The sequence below is a fragment of the Aphelocoma coerulescens genome, chromosome 1, assembly GCF_041296385.1.
Source record: "Aphelocoma coerulescens isolate FSJ_1873_10779 chromosome 1, UR_Acoe_1.0, whole genome shotgun sequence".
NCBI lineage: Eukaryota > Metazoa > Chordata > Aves > Passeriformes > Corvidae > Aphelocoma > Aphelocoma coerulescens.
This window is the reverse complement of record NC_091013.1, coordinates 50,101,575-50,121,986: the sequence shown is the minus strand read 5'-3', so window position 1 is coordinate 50,121,986 and position 20,412 is coordinate 50,101,575. Positions and strand designations below refer to the sequence as shown.

At 38.5% G+C, this 20,412-nt stretch overlaps 1 protein-coding gene across 8 annotated transcripts in view; it reads left to right on the top strand.

Annotated features, from left to right (window-relative positions):
- The window catches only part of SCEL (sciellin), a 123,010-nt gene that overhangs the window by 38,861 nt on the left and 63,737 nt on the right, over nucleotides 1-20,412 (top strand). For 7 of the 8 annotated variants that reach the window (XM_069008591.1, XM_069008609.1, XM_069008594.1 and 4 more), the window contains exon 1: nucleotides 13,534-13,611. The exons of the other annotated variant lie outside the window; for it this stretch is intronic. The gene's annotated coding sequence lies outside the window, so the exon portion shown is untranslated. Of the gene's footprint in view, nucleotides 1-13,533; nucleotides 13,612-20,412 lie in introns of those variants that run through there. 8 annotated transcript variants of the gene reach the window in all.

The following is a 20,412-nucleotide window of genomic DNA, read 5'->3' as shown; positions in this document are numbered from 1 at the left end:
TTCACCAAGTTAGATCTGAGGGGAAGAACAAGGCTCTGCACCTTCTTTGTGTCTTGGCTGAGGGAAAGGAGGGAGGCAGCAGAATGCAAAGGATGGACTAAAACATCCGTCAGTGCACTGCGGTTCAAGAGTTCCTTGATGCCTTTGCAGCTGTGCAAAGGTGGTGTAGGTTTTCCATTACTCTCCTGAGGGTAACAGTGGTTCTCCGCATTGAGCTGGCATTTAAAGCCAGACTGACTGGCACTTCATGGTATGGCACCACCAAGCCAAGTACAGCATCTGAATTGGCACAGTGTGTGCTCTGTGAGTCTTTCTGTGCCTTGCTTCTTTTTACAAAGCCTTTTTCTACTTGTGATGCACTGCTAAAAGTCTCTTCCTGAAGACAATTCTTTTCCTTCAGAGTGGGCACACTCTTAATTTTAAAGATTGAAGTCATAACGTGGAGTTGTTCTGTTTGCTTTTTTTTAAAATAATTTCAGCACATGCACAAGCATTAAAAAACTAAGATTCAGATCACTACTCTGCTGAGGGAGAGCTCAACCCCACCTTCTCAACATCCTGGATAAATCCTTTCTCTACCAGGCTACTTCGGGTTCAAATGCTCCTTGCTTCTGTTTCTGGAGCTGTGCCACTATATGATGCTGCCAGTTGTTCGTTTCTCTGCGTGACTCGTAGCCTCATGGTTAGATTACCTTTTCAGAGAAGGGAGATGTGGATTTGAGTTTCCATCAGGTTCAGGAGAAAAGGAGGAATACATCCCAGGTCCTGGTGAGTGTCCTAATATTTGTATAATTTCACACAGAGTGAGTAACACCTTCATCATGTTTGCCTTTGGAAGTACATAAAGAAAAATTACGAAGTTCATTTGCTGTTTTTATGGAACCTCACTTTATTGCAGTTTGTCTTATTTTTAGATCAAGTACTGGATTGGGGTCTTTGTGGAGGTGAAGCAGATGGAAGGAATCAGGTTGGTGTGATGCTTGGGATATGTATGGGAAGTCAATCCTCATAAAGCAAATTAAAACCAAACAAGAAGCTGATTGGTGAGTCTATGTGATTTTGGGGGTAGGGAGCATAAAGCAGACTTGCTCTTGCAGCGTTGGATACAGAGCCACATATTTGTTCCCAATACTGCTTCCAGCCTGGGCCCTCTTAGGTAGAAAGAAAACGGATCAGTTCTGAAGGATGTCTCTGTTCGCCTTTCACTTCACATGCACATCTCTGGTGTGTCTGTGGCACTTGGCACATTGTAGTCTTTCATCATTCCACAACTTGGCTTCCTGTGGTGTGAAATCATTAGCTGATTTAAATTTGCCAGGATTAGCTCTGCTCTGTGATGCAGTGGGGAGACGTCCCTGTAGAGTCGAGTTCAAAAGCAGTGCTGCCACCTAGACAGCAGATGCCACGTCAAGCGGCACCAGCAAATTAGGACATGGACTTTTCTCTCCTCTGACCGTCTTAGCATAACACTCAAGATATCTCTATTATATTGTCCATTTCTTGTGATCTTGCTGGAAACAAAATCTACATTCCTTAAATTTGTGTATTGTATATGTTGTTGTCATGAGTTGTTATATGGGTGTGGCAGTTTAATGAAGATGTGGTGAGGAGGTAATGGTGAAACAACTATTTCATAAGGCAGTAAGAAATGCTGTAAGATGATCTTCTGTCTTTCATTGGAATCTAGTGTGTTATTTATCAGTGAAAATGCCATTGCAGAACAGGTTCATACAGGAAATGAAACTTCAGTGAAAGTAGATGTCAGATAAAATCAACATTCAATTTAGCTCACTCTGTGTAAAAGGAAAATATCCACAGGCTCAGGGACATGCAAAATCTTTTCTGGTTTGGGGCTTAAATTAACACCTAACTGAAATGGCTGTCAATATGCTTTAGTGATTCAGTGTACCAAAACTAAATTTATCTTCTAATTAAATGAAATAGTCAAAACCTAGCATTTAACCTGTCTTAATGAATTCCTAAAGAAGGGGCAGTGTTTAATAGCCTCTTTTGACTTAGTTGTGGTATGAATGATAAAGGAAAGGAATTTAAAACTAGTGACTCTAAATGAGGGGTTTTTTCATTTATAAGTGCAATTGAAGCAATCCTTATTTGTTTCAAAGTAATTTTGAAGGTGATGGAAACAGGTTTTTAACTTGGCCAATTGGATAATCTCAAAAAGGGGTAATGATATAAAATTACCACTCCCTCCTCCAACACAAACCAATTATTAAAATTTGTTAGCCTGACTGCTTGGGATTTCATGTGACTTCTTACTGCAGAGGCAGTGAACCTTACCAGCAAATTCAAATTAATAAAGAGGGCTTATTTTTGCTTCTGTACTTGATGGTCAGCTTTGTCTAAAGATAGAAAATCCATTTGAAAAGATTACAAAGCATGGTGATTCAGTAGACGTGCACTTGCTCCTTTCCATTGAGCTTGATTAGCCTTTTATACCTCACAATAGTTTGTCTAAAAAAATTGGCAAATTTGAGGGAGTTTAGCATTTTGCATTTATAACAAAAGCCCTTGATATGGAAAGCCCATCTTGATTTGCTGTAATGCCAATAGCTCCCAAAGCCATGAAATATAGTTGACCAAGATACAAAGGAACACAAAAAATCTTGAAAATATTGAACACATCTGCAAACACTGAGGCATAATAATAAAAAAAAATCATTGAACATTTAATGTCAAAAATGTTCTGGGAGGACCCTATTTCTCCTCTCTCCTCTGAACAGCACATCCATTCACTCCATCTGCTTTCCTCCCTACTCAAATCAACATTATTGCCCTACAGGATATAAGCTGTTTTTTCACCTCTCTAGGTCTCTTGGCCATTCCACAAGTGTTATTAGTGTTAGAAGTCATACTGATTTCATCCCAGTTCTAGTAGTAAACACCACAGCTTTTGTCTCATCAACACATGGGATACAAAGGGTTTCCCTGTACTTACATATTCAGCATTGCCAGGATCCATGCTTCAATCGTCTCTGGCCAGCTGGCATGGACGAGTCTTGTTCTTATGACTGAAGGCTCATAAACAAGCTTGCTACATCCCAGCTATTTATTGGGAAACAGTGCATGGCTTTTTTAAACTCTGGGCCTATGTTTAGGATTTGTTTGGGAACTGGTCAGGGCCTGAACCACACCAGGGATTGTTTTACTTCTTTAACAAGAGAAGGCAAAATCACAATGTCAGCATCGGTCAGCCAATAGAGACCTGGTCCACCAATAACCAAGTGGACATTTTAAGATCTTCCTGGATCTCTTTCTGGATCCACAGTCTCCTCTGGAGCTGATGGGGCACCTACTTGTGGGGAATCTTAATTTCTCTCCTCCCAGCCCAGGCAGTGGCAGTACAAGTGCAGAGGGGACCCCTCAAAAAATATTTCTTCAGTATCCTTGTCCTGTCTGTGAAAAAGGGAGCCTGGCTTTTGTTGTACAGGTACAGTGTTGCTTTTTTTTGTACAGAAAGTGGCTTTATTGTCTGTCCATTTTGGGAAATCAAAAATTTCCCAGGGGTCAGAGACTGAAAATTTTTATTCAGCAGGGAAAACAGCACAGCAGAGGGGTTAAATTTTAGAAGATTCATTTCAACTAACACCTCTGAAAATCTGGCTAAATCGTACATGTTTTCTAGTAAAAGATACTATTTCCTTTATTTCAGAAAGAGCAGGTTAACAGCCTGATATTTCCAACCCAATGCAAAGAGATCCTTAAGAGAGCTGAGGTGGCACTTTACTTAAGTCCCACGCAAATCTGACTCTCTGAGATTTATTTCTGTCAACTGACAGCCACAAACTCCAAATCGTGAAACTGAAGTGTAAAAAAAAAATCTTTTTCCTGTATTTCAGAATAGATTGCATAATATTAAGCTTTCAAGAATTCTATTTCTAATTTTATTGTACCCTTTTTTTTTTAAGTTTTTGTCACACAGCAAGAAGGGCAGAGTTGCCACATCCTTGCATCTTGTGATGAGGTATGTAGGTCAGCTGAGTCCTAGTGTGAAAAAGAAAACAAAGCGTTTCTAGTTTATGCCAAACACTTCTCCTAATTGTAGTACATTTAATTCATCATGGGCCTGTCAGATTTCAGGCAACAGAATAAACAGGCTTTCAGAGATGCTGATGGCTCCAAGCGTGACCCTTTTTTTATTGAAACAGTTTTTAGTTCTGTTTGTTTGTTACAGAGTATTTTCCTCAGTGTTGTTTTTATGCTGAACTGAAACTTGGCAATGTTTTCCTTTGGAATGTTACACTGTCATGTAAGGTCAAAAGGGAAAATGCCAGTCGGTGTTTCCCAGTGACTGTACACATGTAACATTATGTCCTTTCACTGAACTCAGTTTTTATTTCTGAGAAATAACTGTTATTTTAGCTTGCACCACTGCAGATATTATTAGTCATAAACATATGCAGCTGCTTATGCCTTATGCTCAACAGTCAAAGAAAAATACCTATTAACCTTGTCATAAAATATTATCAATTCTAACTTTTCAGAACCAATCTTCCTTCCTTCCTTCCTTCCTTCCTTCCTTCCTTCCTTCCTTCCTTCCTTCCTTCCTGCCTGCCTGCCTGCCTGCCTGCCTTCCTGCCTTCCTGCCTTCCTGCCTTCCTGCCTTCCTGCCTGCCTTCCTCCCTGCCTTCCTCCCTCCCTTCCTCCTCTCATATTGGATTTTTCTGGGGGGATGGGCAGATAGGGAGGAGTGTAATTGCAAGGCCTAGACCTTGGACAAAGCTTTGGCAGTGACTGCCTGTATAACTGGTTCAAGTAAAGCTCTCTCATGCCTTTTGCTTCTAAAATAGACACGAAAATTTTATCTGTAAATTCTTTAAGGAGTATCTGTATACAAATCTATTATTGCCTCTGCTAGAATGCCTCCAAGTAGTGTTTAGAAGCTTTTAGAAGAGAGGATTGGATCAATTCATTCTTTGACTTATTTTGAATCTCAGCCTTTTGAATGACAGAAATGCAATGCCCATTACCTTGGAGATGGACACATCTGCAAATCTGTTAAGTAACAGAGTACTGCTTGCACAAGCTGTAATTTAAAGGTTGAAAACCTTGCATCATCCCTGAAATATAAAACCACAGATGCTCAGTTTTCCAACACTGCATTTTACAAAGATCTGAGCCAACTCCTTAAGCAAGCCCTTATGTAGTCCTGCTCCCTCCTTTTGAAGGGAAACTCAGTGCATCTTCTTTATTTCAGTATTAATTTGTCTGAATAGAGACAAATTAAAAACTAAGAATATATCTCTCTTGTTCTGTTTGATTACTGGAATGTCAGTGGGAAATTAATCTTCTTCATTACAAAATAATCTCCCTTTCACACATGACCTAGTCTGAGCACATTTTTAACCCCTTTGCACTTTCCTGGTGCTATATTGCCATAGGTCTCTAGCTGCAACAGCCTGTTGGTTTATATCAGAGGTGAGATGTCACAGGACTCTAACTCCCTATGATAATTGTGAGGGTTTTAATTCTTTCTGAAATGTCCTTTAAATCCTATTAGAGAGGGAGGTCCAGATGTGTGACAAAATCGAGTCACACATCTCAATTCTTGACAAAATATCTTGGTGTGATTACTCCTGGCATTCAAACTCTTCAGTAACTTTTCTTGCAAGCAAAATAAATTTACTGTAGGAATGTCATTAACCACAAATGCAGGAGGCTTGATTATTGTTTTTATTATGTTAAGGTACTATGTTTATACCAAGCAAACCCACCAGTGAGTTTCAGTGAAGCGCAATGCACTCGGAATGGGCAGGTATGGCCCAGTAAATAGCCCTGTATACACGCCAGCTCTGGTCCTGCAAGCAATAGGTCTGTGTTAGCATGGCAGTGGCCCAGGGTAAGTACTGCTACCTCGGAGGAAGGGCTAATTCCCCTACGTGTAGTGCTACATTGACACTGCATTATATTGCAATTAGTCTAAACCAAGCTGAAATACCTTTACACAGTGATGCATTTCAGATACATGCACACCCAGATACATGCAGCAGATGGAAACTGCTCATCTCCAAAAGCGTATTTACACTACAGTGTTGGTGAGCCTTGTGTTTATCCCAGGTTCCAACACCTTGTATTGCAGACAGACTAGTCTGATGTGGAGCAGAGTGGTTCCTTCAGGGGGGTGAGGGATATAACTGAGAACTGCTTTGCACTGGAGTTCACATTATATAAAATGGATATAGTCCTGTCTATACCCCAGCCCTGCAATACAGGAAGCTTCATGCTTTGGCTGGGGTAAGGAAGACAGATAAACCATGTCCACCCCACATTATAAAAACACTATCCTTTGTTTGAAAGATTCCTGGATCAAACACCCATTTCTGCATGATGTGGCCATTTCAATTTTCCCTCCTTTGCTAAAAATAATCAATTTTTTATTTAGGTACCAGTGTGAGGTGGGTGGTTAGAAATACCTTGATTATTGAACAACTTGCAAATGGAATACAAATAACTTTCATTGATTTGGATGGCAAAAGCTAGGCCTCTGACTTCCAAAATTTAGCTTAAAACTGGAAATCAGCTCCCCTGTTGCTACATTTTGCAGTGAAGTCATAATTGTGTGTTTGACATTAGTCTGTTGCCATGGATAGTAGGAATCAGGGTAGGATGTGATGACATTAAAAGGTCACTTCAATCTCTAATAGCTGTGGTTCTGGAAATGACTAATGGCATTGTGCAGTTACAAATGTAGAGCTGGAGCAACATGATGAACTGTAACTGACTCTTGTATAAGCATAAATACCTCTGAGACTTAGAAGAAAGGATGACAGAACCCTATTAAAAAGCGAATGGACTTATTTTTTATTTTGTTCCTGTCTGAGAGAGATTGCATACCTGGTCATTGGAGAGGGTCGTTTCATTGGTACAAAAATTTAACACCAAATGGGTGTATCAATAAATGTTATTTCTGGCGTAAATCTATGATTGTATTTAAACAATTAACTCTAGGTAATTATTTACAGGGGATTTACTTGGACCAATAAACGTCACTATTTTGGTATCTTAGAAATTTTAAGACTTCTCAGCTGATCACAGGAAATAAGGGATAGTGTTTATTTTCAGAAGGAGATATTTGAAGTGTCTAACTGAAACCACGGAGTTCCTGCTTGATTTGGAACAGTTGGGCTCGATCTGGCTCGATTACTCGAATGACCGAGTAATTCTGAATTGTTAACACAGTCCTGGCGGTTATGTCAGAAGATCTTTAGGGGAGGGGAAGGAGATGGAGCACAGATTTCTACTACAGCAAAAACTATTAAAACCAAAAGAAACAGAATATGAAAATTATAAAGCCTATTTTGTAGAATGTCTGTGATGCTCTAATATAAACTTTTTATTTACTCATGCAGTTCATCAGGAAATAAAAAAAAAATTATTAAAAAAAAAAAATCAAATACAAAGTCTTCCCACCATCCCTCTCCCTTGTGTTTTATATTTTCTTCTATTTCCTTTCCCTTCCCTTCTCTTCCCTTTCTCCCTCCTTTGCTTCCTCCCTTCTTTCCTTCCTTCCCTAAATTTTAAAAGTGAGGGCATTCTATATCTGTCCTTCTATTAAGCTGGCTGTTTCAGCACTTAGTCGTGTAACCATTTTCTATCTGTGATGTGTTTATTAACTATCCAGTGTTGCCACATGTTCCGCTGCACATTTTGCATTCCTGAGAACTGTTTGTAGATGGTTTCCTGTGTTTGCAAATCTGGGCAGTCCAGCCCAAGCTGCCATTCACTGCTGCTGAGAAAAGGTGGTATCGCCTGGCCATTTGCAGAGGCAGTTGCTCTTTGCCTGGAGCAGGAGAATAACCAAAGGAAGAGTAAATCCTTTCTTTAATCTCAAGTGCAGAGGTAATTTTTCTCCAATAATAAGTTTCCTTCTGAGGGTGCAGAACTGCACCACTGGAGCATCTGTCTTGTGTCTTGGCACATGCTAGACATGATCAAAGCAGCAGGTTTTGTTTAAAGAAATAGAAAAGCAGGGTTGCAGAACATCCAGAGATGGGTATATCACCACAAAGCAAGGAAGAATCGCAAGAGCCAAACTATATTAAATGGGGTTTTTTTTGGCAGTTTGCTAGTGTGCAAAATAACAAGTTATATCAGGGGACACAGTTGTGAAATAGTTTAGTCAACAGATATTCTCCCCATTTTTCTCCTCCCACAAATTCCTTGTATAGATTTTGGGCATGTAGATTTTTTTTGGCATCCATTTTTCAGTTCTGTAGATAATCAGTCCAGACCTTAAAATAATGTTGCTATATTCCATGACAATGAGAAGCAGCATTTTTTTAACCAATATTTTTCGTTACTCGTGAGACAAATTTAAACTCTGCTATTAAATGACAATGAATAAACCTAGGCATCTGTTCATAAGAAAAAACTTCTCAAAATGAAGCAGATTTCATTCATACTAGTTCTACTTTTATGCAAACATAACATTGAATCAAGCAAAGCATTTCCATAGTATTTCTTTAAACTATGAATTAATTTTATATCATCAGTACAGAGAAGGCAGACATTCTTTCTCAATACACAAATAATCATTGAAATACATATTTTAGGCACCTGGTTTTTTTCAGGAACTTGAGCTCTCAAGTGTTGCATGTGAGTAATTATCAGTATCAGTGATCTCCACATGATTTTTTAATGCCTTGCTAAAAAGCGCTGATGTAACTGCCCAGAACCGTTTTCCTTTTTATACAGGGAGAAGAAAATCCCAAGCACTGTCATCATCAGCTGGCTTGTGTCCAATAATTCCAAATTAATTTAAGTGATCAAGAACTGGCCATTAACTTCTCTTATATGTCAGGAGAGCAGGTAATAAAACACAACCAATCAGTCAAAGTGTAGCAGCTCTGTACTTGTGGGAGGAGAGGGTGAGATCACTGGCTCTGCAAAGCTGAAGTAAGTGACCAGCTGACTTCTTTGTCTGCTCGCCTGCGTGCTCTCCACTGGCAAAGCAAGAGACAGGCACTGCTCCCCGCTACTTCATGAATAAGGGGCTTTCCCATGGAGCCCCTCTGCACAATGAAGCTCAGAGATCTGGTGACAGTTTGTGTCTCCATAATTTCATTTTTTCTTACACCACACCTGAAGAAAGAAACAGGTTAATTAATGAGAAGAGTGATGCACTGCTTTAATTCTCATTGTTATGACTCTGAGCAAGGCCCCATGAGAACACTGAAGTAATTACGGTACATTTCCTTCTGGTTTAGCTACCAGGCCTGGATTTGTTCACAGAAGATTTTACAAGAATTTTTTGCCATCTTTAAGACTGGCATTCACCCTTTATGTCTTGGAATAGTTTAGGATGTGTCATTTCAATTCTGAAGAACAGATTCAGGCATTTAGTGCTGAGAGACCTCTTATGAAAGAAACAATCGTACCTCCTGGGAGTTTTCAAATTTTTTCTCTTAAAGTTTAATGTGTCCATACCGCATTGTAATGGGCTACTTGATTTTGTGATTTCTTATTCAGGACCCAAAGCAGTCTATTTCAATTTATACATAATATGCATCTTTATAATTTGGGTTCAGTCTTCTTTAGAGCCATAGAAGGCACAGTACAGTAGGTTAACACAAAATGCTATGAACTGAATTCTTAAAATACAAGCCACATTTCTATATATTGTGTGTAATAAGACAAGATTTCCTTTTTCTTGTGCCAAATAGGCTCTCATTTAAAGCACATCTATGAGAAGATGTGTTATCAGTCAAAATTCAGCTTGGTTTTGGATTGTTAATCTAAAAACAATCTAAATGAATTAATCTAAATAAAACAATGAAAGAGGAGTTGTGTCTACTTGTATCTGAAAGTCTGTTGTGATTTCCTCAGTACTTTGAGGAAACACCAGTCAAGGAGAATTCCTCAATTGCTCCCTTCATTTCAGATAGAAAGGAAAATATGTTAAAATATGTCCAGTTAGAAACTGCAGAGAGGGGCTTAATACACTGTGGTTACTCAGAATTAAGATTAAAATGCTGCTTGATAGCCCCTGGCTTTTTTTAGTAGCAATTATTCTGAGTGCATGATAATACTTGTAAGTGACTGTGTGTGCTTTAAGCTCTTCACTCCTTGATATGCTCTTGAACTTGTGCCATTTTGGAAGGGCACTAAATCAAAGGTTTTGATGTGGTGAGAGAGGACTGACGTTATAAAATTAACATGTCCTGATTAGTACCCAAGAAACACAGACTCCCAGACAGTGTATGCTTTTAGAGTTACACTCATTGTTAACTGACATTAAATACACTCTTGTCTTATTAAAATGCTATTAGGGCTGTGACTGAATGATTCACTGTGATTTTACGATAGCCTGTGCTAAATATTTTAAGAAATTTTTAGTTATGAACTAGTTCAATAGAAAAGGATTGTATTGGCCTAATATATTATTGTATAAGCAGTGTTTTCAGTACTGTTCACTGAGTATTGTCAGATACTGGTCTATTTGGTTGTATGATATCACTATGGTTTATCATATCCAAGACTCATTAATAATAAAGTCATTCAGTCCATTAATCTGTTTAAATAACCTAAGAGAAATTTGATGTAGAGACTGAATTAAACACAAGTATGTTCATGCACGTGCACACCTGTGTATACAGAGCTCATAATGAATTACTTTCAGAACATTTTAGTTACGAAGATGAAGACCAGCATCCAAAAGCTAAGCAAGACATATAGATAAATTACTTTTTGCTTTAGATAAGTCTTCAACTTCTAAAAGTGTCTTACAAGCAGCTCTGCATCTAAGATGCTTACATTTTAATCAAGTGCTGTCAAACTTTTTGATGACTAAGGGAGAAATTACACTATAGCTGTTTACTCAAAGAATCCAATGGCAAATAAATTTTACAGTGTTAAAGGATGATGGAAATGATCTGAGAACCATTTGAGAATTCTTTCATGCGCTGCCAGTTTGATGGCCTAATTTGAGTAATGAGCTAATTTTGCTATGCCTTGTATATGGATTCTGCAAATACCTGGGTTTCAGATTTAGCATCACTGCAAGAATCCAGGTTTCTATTATCTGTTATAAATGTATATTACACTGTCAGATAAATTATATTATCCACTTTATCTTAAAAAAATGCATTCTAATATAAACAAAATTCAGAGTGTTTATTGGCCTTTATAGGATGCCAGTGGCCTTTATAGGATGCCAGAGCAAAGATCAAAAGGTTCTTTGTGATCCTAAAATATTATAGGAAAAAAATGCACAGATTCATAAATGGATAAGTAGGTGATACAAGTAGCCATTTATGGAGGAATCCTGACGTTGCTGGAGTCAGTCTTCTTATTTCTTTCTGTCTTCATTTCTCTTTGAATTTTCTCAACAAAAATTTTGAAAACTGTGTTTATGTCTGTGTGTTCAGCTTACTGGAGACAGCAGGATAAGGCAGAAACTGCAAAGAACATAGCCATGTATGTCTGTTTCTGTCTGTGACCAGCTTACTTCTAAACATTTGAAATACAAATTCCCCATGTCCTCTCCTGCAAAAGCACAGTAGCAGTTTGTCTGTTGAATATGTTTCTTTAACATTTCATATATGCAATTCCATTTTCACTGTGTCAGTTAGCTTCAGTGAATGAGTACAGCATAGTGCTGGTCACCTGCTGTGAGGAATGAGACAACTCTTGGTTCTTAATTAAAATAATTAAGAACAATTTATTAGAAGAACAATCAGTAAAAAAAAAATTGCAAGTACAAAGTAATTAGGGATCCAAGAGAATTAAAGCCAAAAAACTGTGTCCACAGAGATTGAAGACTAGTTGGCCGAACTGGCTCAAAGTCCTCAATGCAGAGAACCTGCAATGCTGGGGTGAGTTCAGTTAATCTGAAGTCAAGGTAATTAACATCGTCTCTGGAGAGAGATAAAGGCCTGTGCTCCCAGCATTCGGCTTCACCAGCAACTATTCTGAGGTGAATGGCACCTCTGAGCTGGTTTCCAGCAGTTTTATAGAGTCTGGGTCCCACCCATGACCGCCCACTGTCCAGCCTCCATGGTCTTGGATGATTGGTGGTGTCTTGAGGTGAGGTAATCTCAGTCTGCCAATGGCTCGCTGCTGTCTCGGGGAAAAATGTCATCAGCTCCAAAGGTGGGAAAAGTCCTCATTAAAATTCCAGGTTGCCATGATGCTGAGTTGCAGGCCAATGGCCAGGTTCTAAAAATAGCTCCCTGTCAGTTAGAAGGTCTGCTTTTTGGCAAAGTTCAAAACTCACTTAAAACTTAAAAAGGTTAAGAACACTTGGTAAAAGGTCTAAAACTGGGTTATAAATATTTCAGAGAACTCTTAAAAACAGGGTAATTAACTTGGACATATACAAGAATTAAGACATAGTGGGTTTTTACACTTTTTAGGGACTAAAGAGGGAAACAAACTTGTGGAACTTTTATTAACAAGGGATTTGTAACAAGGAATCATGTAAAACACTCTAATTAATCAGGGGAATAACTGTGGAACTTAGTAACTCTCAGCTGGGTTGGGGGTAATTTGAATAAGCAATAATTAAACAATTAAAAGTTAAAACACTTAATATGCAAAGGCTAACACTCAGTCTGATATATGACACCTGCTTAAAATCCAGTCTGTCTGCAGAAGATATTCTACGCTGCCAAGACTTGTGTGATATGTGTGATATTAAACGCAGGAAAGCAATTGCTATCCTCCTGATGTGTAGCATAAAGACATGCTCAAAAGAACTCAGCTGAATAACTCTTGCCTTACAGCAGTTATTCACCCAGGAAAAAAACATTAAATGTGTGAATATTCCAGATTACAGTATTAGTTGGAATTTTACTCGATCAAAACAAAGTAGAATATAAAGGCAGCCTATTTGAGGAAAGAGTGGAAACAAGACAGGGAACTTTATCATGAGGGGCTTTCTGGTAGAGGAGACTGGCTCTAGATGGAAAAGATTTAAAGAAGTGGACAGAACAGCACAATGGAGAGGAAAAAAATGGGTTCTGTGGGAAGTCTCCTCCAAAATCTGCACTGTCTTGAGTCAATGCCATTATTCTGTTGAGATTGATGAGATTTTTCTCTTGGCTTTACAGCAGCCAGGATCTCACTCCTGATGCTTATCACTCATGCTTGACCTTTCAGGCAAGGAAGTCATTGCAATTTACAGTACCTCAAAAAAGAACCTTTGCCATATGACTATTGGGCTGAGTATGAAGACAGTCTTTATGTGTCAGAAAGGCAGAGATATACTTAATGCACCTGAAGTGCATCTAAGTCAGATTTCTGTATCAGATCACTCTGTTTACAGAGCAGGAGGAAAGCTGGGCATGTCTGGATTTATCCCACATGTTGACTCACAGCTATCCTATTGAGAGCCAAAACCACTCCTAGTAACACTTCCAGTCACTAACAGCAACTGCCAGCCAGCAAAAGTAGATAACAAGAGGTAAACTTTCAGTCTGCTTTAGCCTGAACCTTGAATCTTGGTGGAAAAGGGATTTTATCTGTTGGAAGTAGTAACTGGAGGCACATCAGGCATCCTCTATTCAGTGGTCAAGTCTTCAAAGGATTTGAGAGTGGTGGAAGTTTTTGCATCTGGAAAGCTCTCCTGAGCTACACTCTTCAGTGCCAAAATTGGTAAGTCCATGTTGTAGCAATAAGCTTACCTGAGGAACTTGAAATGGGAATTAAATTGAAATTAAAAAAAGAAACATCTGGCTTGACTTGCAGAGTTTTCCATAGAATTTCTGTTTAATTTACAAGTAGAATTTCTCCTGTACTCCTGCCACGTGTAATGTGGGCTCTGCTTATCCTGAAAAGTCTTTCTTCTTCTTATTTTAGCACCATCAAGAAACTCTTCAGTCATGTAGCTAGACTACTAAAAACTTCAATTGACACAAAATCCAGTGCCTAAATACTTAGCAGAGTTGGAATAATAGGATAAATTGAATGCATGCCAGTATCTTCTGACACAATTTCAAGCAGAGATGTTATTGAACCTCTTAAGGATGTGTTTAACAATTCCTGTATTCATCACCTTTTAATTGTAAATAAAGTATGAGTGACACTGTTTTATATATTGCAAGGAGATTTTCATGCTATTTAACATGTGTCTTCTCCTCTAAAAGATGACCATAATTATAAGGATTGGGATGACCACCTCATAAGGGAAAAAGGACTAAGATAGACACTACTTGTCCTATGGAATTTATTTCTTTTTTAAACAATTTTCAAAAATCTTTGCAGAAATATACAGTATCCCACTGATAGGTTTAATTTATTGGCAACTGGCACTGAATTCCTCAAAACCTTTCCACCACCAAAGGTTTTACTTTACAATTGCATTTATATCTTGGCCTATCTAACCTTCATTGTACACATCATGCACAAACTTCCTTCAGGAATGTGGACAGTAGGTTTATGCACCTATCTGATACTGGGTCTTTGAGTTGAGCTTAGCATATGTTCCTACTGAATTTAGAAAATGTGCTTCTAGTCATTAATTCTAACTTATTGAATATATTTACCCAGTAGATAGAAAGTTATATTTTCTTGGATCTGGAACAATAGTCTAAGTTACCCCCAAGCTTCAACAGGTTTCAAGTTTGGTTCAGATTTTGACTTGCATTCCACCAGAATGAATACTTGCTTTGGCATCTGAGCTGATTGACTAAGTCACCTCAGGCAGTTGAAATCTACTTCAATTTTTAAAATTGGCCTGAGATATGAATGTCTGCCCTCTCCTCGGTTACAAAGTCGGCATAGATGTGAACTCGGGCAAACATGCATAATGAAATTGAACAACTTATTGGTAATCAACAACGTTTTAGCAAAAAAAAAAAAAAAAAAATAGAAGAATTTGGAAGAAATGAAAATGTTGCAGGAAACAGGGTAGCAGTCACAAATGAAACAGCATGCCATGAGCTCTAAATAAAACTAGAGATGTCCCTTGATATTGTATCAGCTTCTTAACCCAGACCTTTCAAGCTCTGTAGACAGTACTGAAAGGGTGAGGGATGCCTAGGTCAGACCCTTGAAGCTGCATAAATCATGACTATATCCTTTCAAATGGGTGGTCTTACACCATTGATCATTTCTTGGAAGTAAGATGAGAAGGCCTGGATGTCCCATCCTGACCATGAATGCTTGGACCAGCACTGCTGTTGTGTGTCTCACTTCTGCTTTGTGATTTCCAATGTAATGCCACATCATTCCTCCTAATTTCTGTGGGCATTTGCTGGAGTTGCATTCTGCATATGGACTTTTCTGGAGCAAATTTTTCCACAAGCAACATAATATGGCTACCATCCAAAGCTAAATATCATTCCACTTCTCTTTTCTGAGATTAAAAAAAAAAAAAAAGAATTATGATAAACAGGCTCCTAGTACTGGGTGATAGAAGGAGCAAAATTAGGGTAACTTTTCTAGCTCTGATTTTCTTTTTGCATAAGCAAGTGAAAGAAAAACATTACATTTCTATTTTCACTATTTTATTTGCTTAGAATCTATAACAAGGAAATGGCAGCAGACAAAAGCAGCATTATATGTTCAACATAAAATTTTGCAAAACTGCAATAGAAATAGAGGGAAGATTGATATGTGTCTAATTCAGGTACTAATTTTCATGAAAATATTTGAAGAATAGCCAACAGAAATGTATCCAAGCACTCTGAATAAAGGTATCCCAAAATTTAAATCAAGAAAACAAAAAATCAATTTTAAGAAGACTAAGGATAAAATTTTCTCTTATTCTTGTGTGAAAGAAGTGAGAATGATAGAAGTCCCCCAACAAAATGAAGTGTATTTTAGCTGCCACTCCTCCCTTCTGGGATCTCAGTCGTGTGTGTTGAGAAAAGCTCTTCCATTTGCTGTGCTGAAGGGTTGCTAACTGTCTTATTTTCATTGCTCTGTTTCCACCTAGTGCTCAAAGTGCACATTGCACCAAGCTGTACGTATGTTCTAGAATCCAGAACTGCAAATCGGTGTCGCTCTCTGTTTTCAGGGAGTCTGCAGTACAAATTAGCAAGTGTAAGATTAATTATCACTTTCATAAAAAGCACCAGTTCCCAGAATAAAGCGTGTCAGGTGTCTCCATGGTCTTTGCTGCACGATCTGTTCAGAAACAAGAGTGTCAGTTATTTGGTTTTACTCTTAGAATCCCTCTTGTGGATGCATTTTTTGTGGTAGTTCTCTTGTTAACTGAAGACAAATGAATGCATGTGAATAAAAGGAACACACCATAGTAACTGAGAGAAATTCATTACTCTCACAGGCACAAGTATGTGCTCAGGATGAAGTCTAGAAAGGGATAGCTAAGACACCTGGAAGCTCTGAGGTGGACTATCATCCAGATAGTTTTTCCTCATATAGCTCAGGTTATAAAATACCTTTCACATTTTATAACAATCATAGCATTTTGGAAACACAACTGGAGGATTCAAAAACTTGATTGTACCGCAGGATGAAAAAAAGGAGAGATTTTGTAATGGACTACGAAATTTGTATTTTTTTCAGGACGTTGAAAAGAGCTAAAGACACAACTTGTGGATTTACCTTGTCAGATGTAGCAAGAGGCTTATGGACAGATACAGGCATACACAGACAGGACAAGTGATATTTTAAATCACTTTCAGCTTCTGAGACAAAATTTTTATGGTATATATGCTTATAAATATCAAAATAGCTAAGTAATGCTTAGTTGTACACAGGCACCATCTGAAAAACACAGTATGGTTATTTCTCCTGGTGTCTGATGTGTAGGAAGATGGAGCCTCCTGTTCCACAATTTGTAGTTTGAACATTTTCTTTAGGAAAATGACGTGAGCTTCTGCTTTTCCCTTGTGCTTTCTCTTTGAGCGTGTGCAAAATACGAACAAGTTAATGCCCAGACTAAGAAACTGCAATGTCCTTGGCTTAGGAGAGTGTAATAATCGCTGGTCTACCAGGTAGGGGCAGCACAACTGTGGCCACCTTTTCCTGGATAAAAACAGGCTACCAATCCCAAATGAAGCAACTTGTCATAAACTCTGAATAAAACAAGACAGACCCCTTTGAACTACACCACCTGTGGTAACATTTATTTTATAATAAAGCTTCTGCAGCTTCTCTGGTTTATTAAGTGCCCAGCACTGAGTGCTGCATTAGGCCCCCCTGAAAACCTGTATTGGACCAAACTCCTTCTGGATATTGGTCACCCAGTTTAGATGTGAGGCAGATACCAAGCTGTTTGCTCCAAGCCATGCAGATGCCTCTACAGAGGCATATGTGTATGTCAGTGGGGAACCCCGAATACAATGGCCTGCCTATGGAATTTACATTTTTCTAGGTAGAGGCAACAGGTGGGCTGAGGTTTTTTTACAGTTCCAGTTTTAGATTTAAATTTAATTTTACAGAACAATTTTTTTAACCTTTCAAGAGACTAAGAGCATAGGACTGCATAGGTCAGCATAGGTCAGCATTTTCTAGCAGAAACTCCTTGTTAAAATACTGTATTGTTTTTACCACTCTGAACATTGCTCTGAACTCTGAGCTACAGAATGGCTCAAGCCTACACCAGTTTTTGTTATGCAACCTTCTTGCTTGAATAGTAAAATCAAAATTTATTTACAGTCAAATTCTCCTTATTTGTGAAATAATATTAATTAAATGGTGCTTTTGATGGAGTATGAATGGGTAGGTGTAAGTGAACAGCATTATTTTATTATACTACCTGTTGCTACCTGAGCTCCCCATTCCTGAAAGAGAGTTTCCTGCATTGAAGCATAGATTTGGTTTGGTTTGAGTCCATAAACCAGCTGGCAGGAAATGTAAACTAGGGAAGGGATTGCTGTGGATGTAACTCTGCAGTACAGAAAGCAGTCCTTGAAGAGGGCAGGGTCTGTCTGTGGGGTCTGTGAGAAAGTCCCACCCATCTGGGAACAGCTACTCTTGTCTTGGATCATAGTGAGGTGAGAGGCTGTTTTATTCTCTATGGATACCCAGACAGGTGAAGACTATCTGAGTCTTTGCATTATTTCAGACAGTGTGCCTTTCCAAGGGGATGGAACATAGGACTTTGTTACAGGAGAAAAAAGTACTGCCTGTGTCTGAAAGCAACTATAAACTGTTGCAAGCAGAATAATTTTTTTTTAAGTATGGGAAGCCTCAATATTATCCAATATAATTAAAATTAGTACATTTACTTCTAAATAATTATTTTTAATAATATGTTTAGTATTTCTTGTCTTATCATCCTTCAAGGAACTGCTCTTGGCAAAATAAAAGCTTATTTCCTTGGAGGACTGTATTTATGTAAATACTTAATAGATTGTGATTAAATTAAATTAGTACTGTGTATCCTCTTCAGACTTGTCTATATAGTCCTGTCCTGTGATCTTTGCACTAATGAGTGTTTGGATGAGAATATGTGGGGGTTTTTTTGGGAGAGAGTGTGGAAAATTAAATCAACTAAACAAATTATCACACTTAAAAGTGAGGGGTAACCCTGCTTCAATATTTGTAACATTTCACTGGCAATATCATAGTTTGAATCACTCTTTTTTATTGCAAAGGCTGTCAGGAAGAAGGGCACTTCTGCTTTTAATGTTTTCCTTTGTAGAGGCATGGACACACTAGATTAGACCCACACACCATCCAGGCCAGTAATTTGTTTCTGACAGAGTCCAGAGGGAGATGCCTCAGAGGAAGGTGCAAGGACTTGCAGTCAGAAGCAAGGGCACTGCTGTCCCTCTAATATTAAAGTAGTAAATCTGTCCATGCAGCTTGAGCAGCCTCCTGAAGATTCAAGTGGTGCCAGAAATAATGAATAAACCCTTCATAGATTTTTCTGTCTATTGCACTGAGTGGTTCTGAACTATGGCAGAAGCTCTCAAGTCTGATCCTTCTTTGAAGATTCAGTGTAACAAAATGGAATGGCTGCTGTGACTTGGAGGCACTGCATGGGGCTGGGAGGCAGGGGCTACAACAGCAGGGGCAGATCCCAATCCAAGACCTATAACCATTCACAGCTGAACATGCCTAGGCATGTTTACTGAAAATCCCTATCTGCTGAGAGAGGAGAGCAGATATTTCCTTGGGACTCTTACAAGGGACTAATCTAACCTCTTGTGTTTGGTGCTGCTTTGTCACAATTTCAGAACTTGCACTTGTCTTGGTCTTACTCTCAAGTTACTCCCTGACTTTATGGGTAGGACTTTTAAAGGTCTCAACAATAAAATTAAAGAAGTTTGAGGGAGGTCAGACATAACCAGAGGATATGTGACCTCACCACACCAGTGACGTGTCTGCCACTTACACTCAGAGCTGGGTCAGGCCATCTCTGCCTGCTTTAAATAATGCATGGAGCCAGAGATCCCTGATTATGGAGCCACCTGAAATTCCCTTTCCCTTTGTGCAGTCACCTAGGAGTGGTCAGTGAAGAATTACTGAGGGCAGGGATTGTCTTACATCTGGCTTGCAGGTGCCTTATTCTGAGCTCTGTCCATCTGGAACCTGAGACAGGTGTGTGTTCACCACTGTTTCCTCAAAGTACTGACTGAGGACCACTCCATTAATTACAAATTGATGAGAAAGTAATACAGGGGACATGTGGCCACCTTGGGATCAGAGACTCTGCAGGAATAGCCCAGGGGCCAGAACTGGGACTCCTCCTGATTGTATGGTGGCACACTTTTCAGGACAACTATAGAGAAAGTTTGCCATGTGGAACTTTAATTTTGTACATGACTATATTTAAGCTCAGTAAACTAATATTTATATTATACATACATTAAATTTACTGTAGAATTAAAACACATAAAGTAGTGCTTCAAGTTTCACTCATCTGCATACTATCTATGAAGTCTGCTTCTACTGTGTGGTCATATATTTACCTGAATGCATATTCTGTACCTTGTTGATAAATCAAAGCAGTTGAGTATTTTACCTTCCATAGTACCACTGCTAATGAGATACAGTACATCTGTACTCAGATTAGCTTGGATGTTCATCACTGAGCAACATCTCTAGTATTTACACAAAACTGCAAGTGATTAAATACCTCAGTGGAAATATTGCAATATAACATGCCTATTTATTATGTTCCTCTCCTTTGCTTCTAATACATATTTATGCTTATATTTAAACATCTTCCTGTATATGAATTTTGGAATTTGGGCTTCTAATAGACTTTCTTTTTGCAAACTTTTTTGTAGTAATTTATGTCACAACAGAAGAATGAAAATAAATCAGTACATTTTAGTAATTACAAGAAATTATTTAGAAGGCAGAAGTGGAGATGGTTTACATTTCATTGACTTTATAATTATAGAGTTGCCAATGTATGGGTGATTACCTCCTTCCTTCTTGTTTGTTATTAAATGAAGGGTTCAAGGAAGCCCTTAATTTTTTTCTACATGGTTGTCAGAGGTGGAATGTGGCAAGAATAGGAGAAAATGAGGA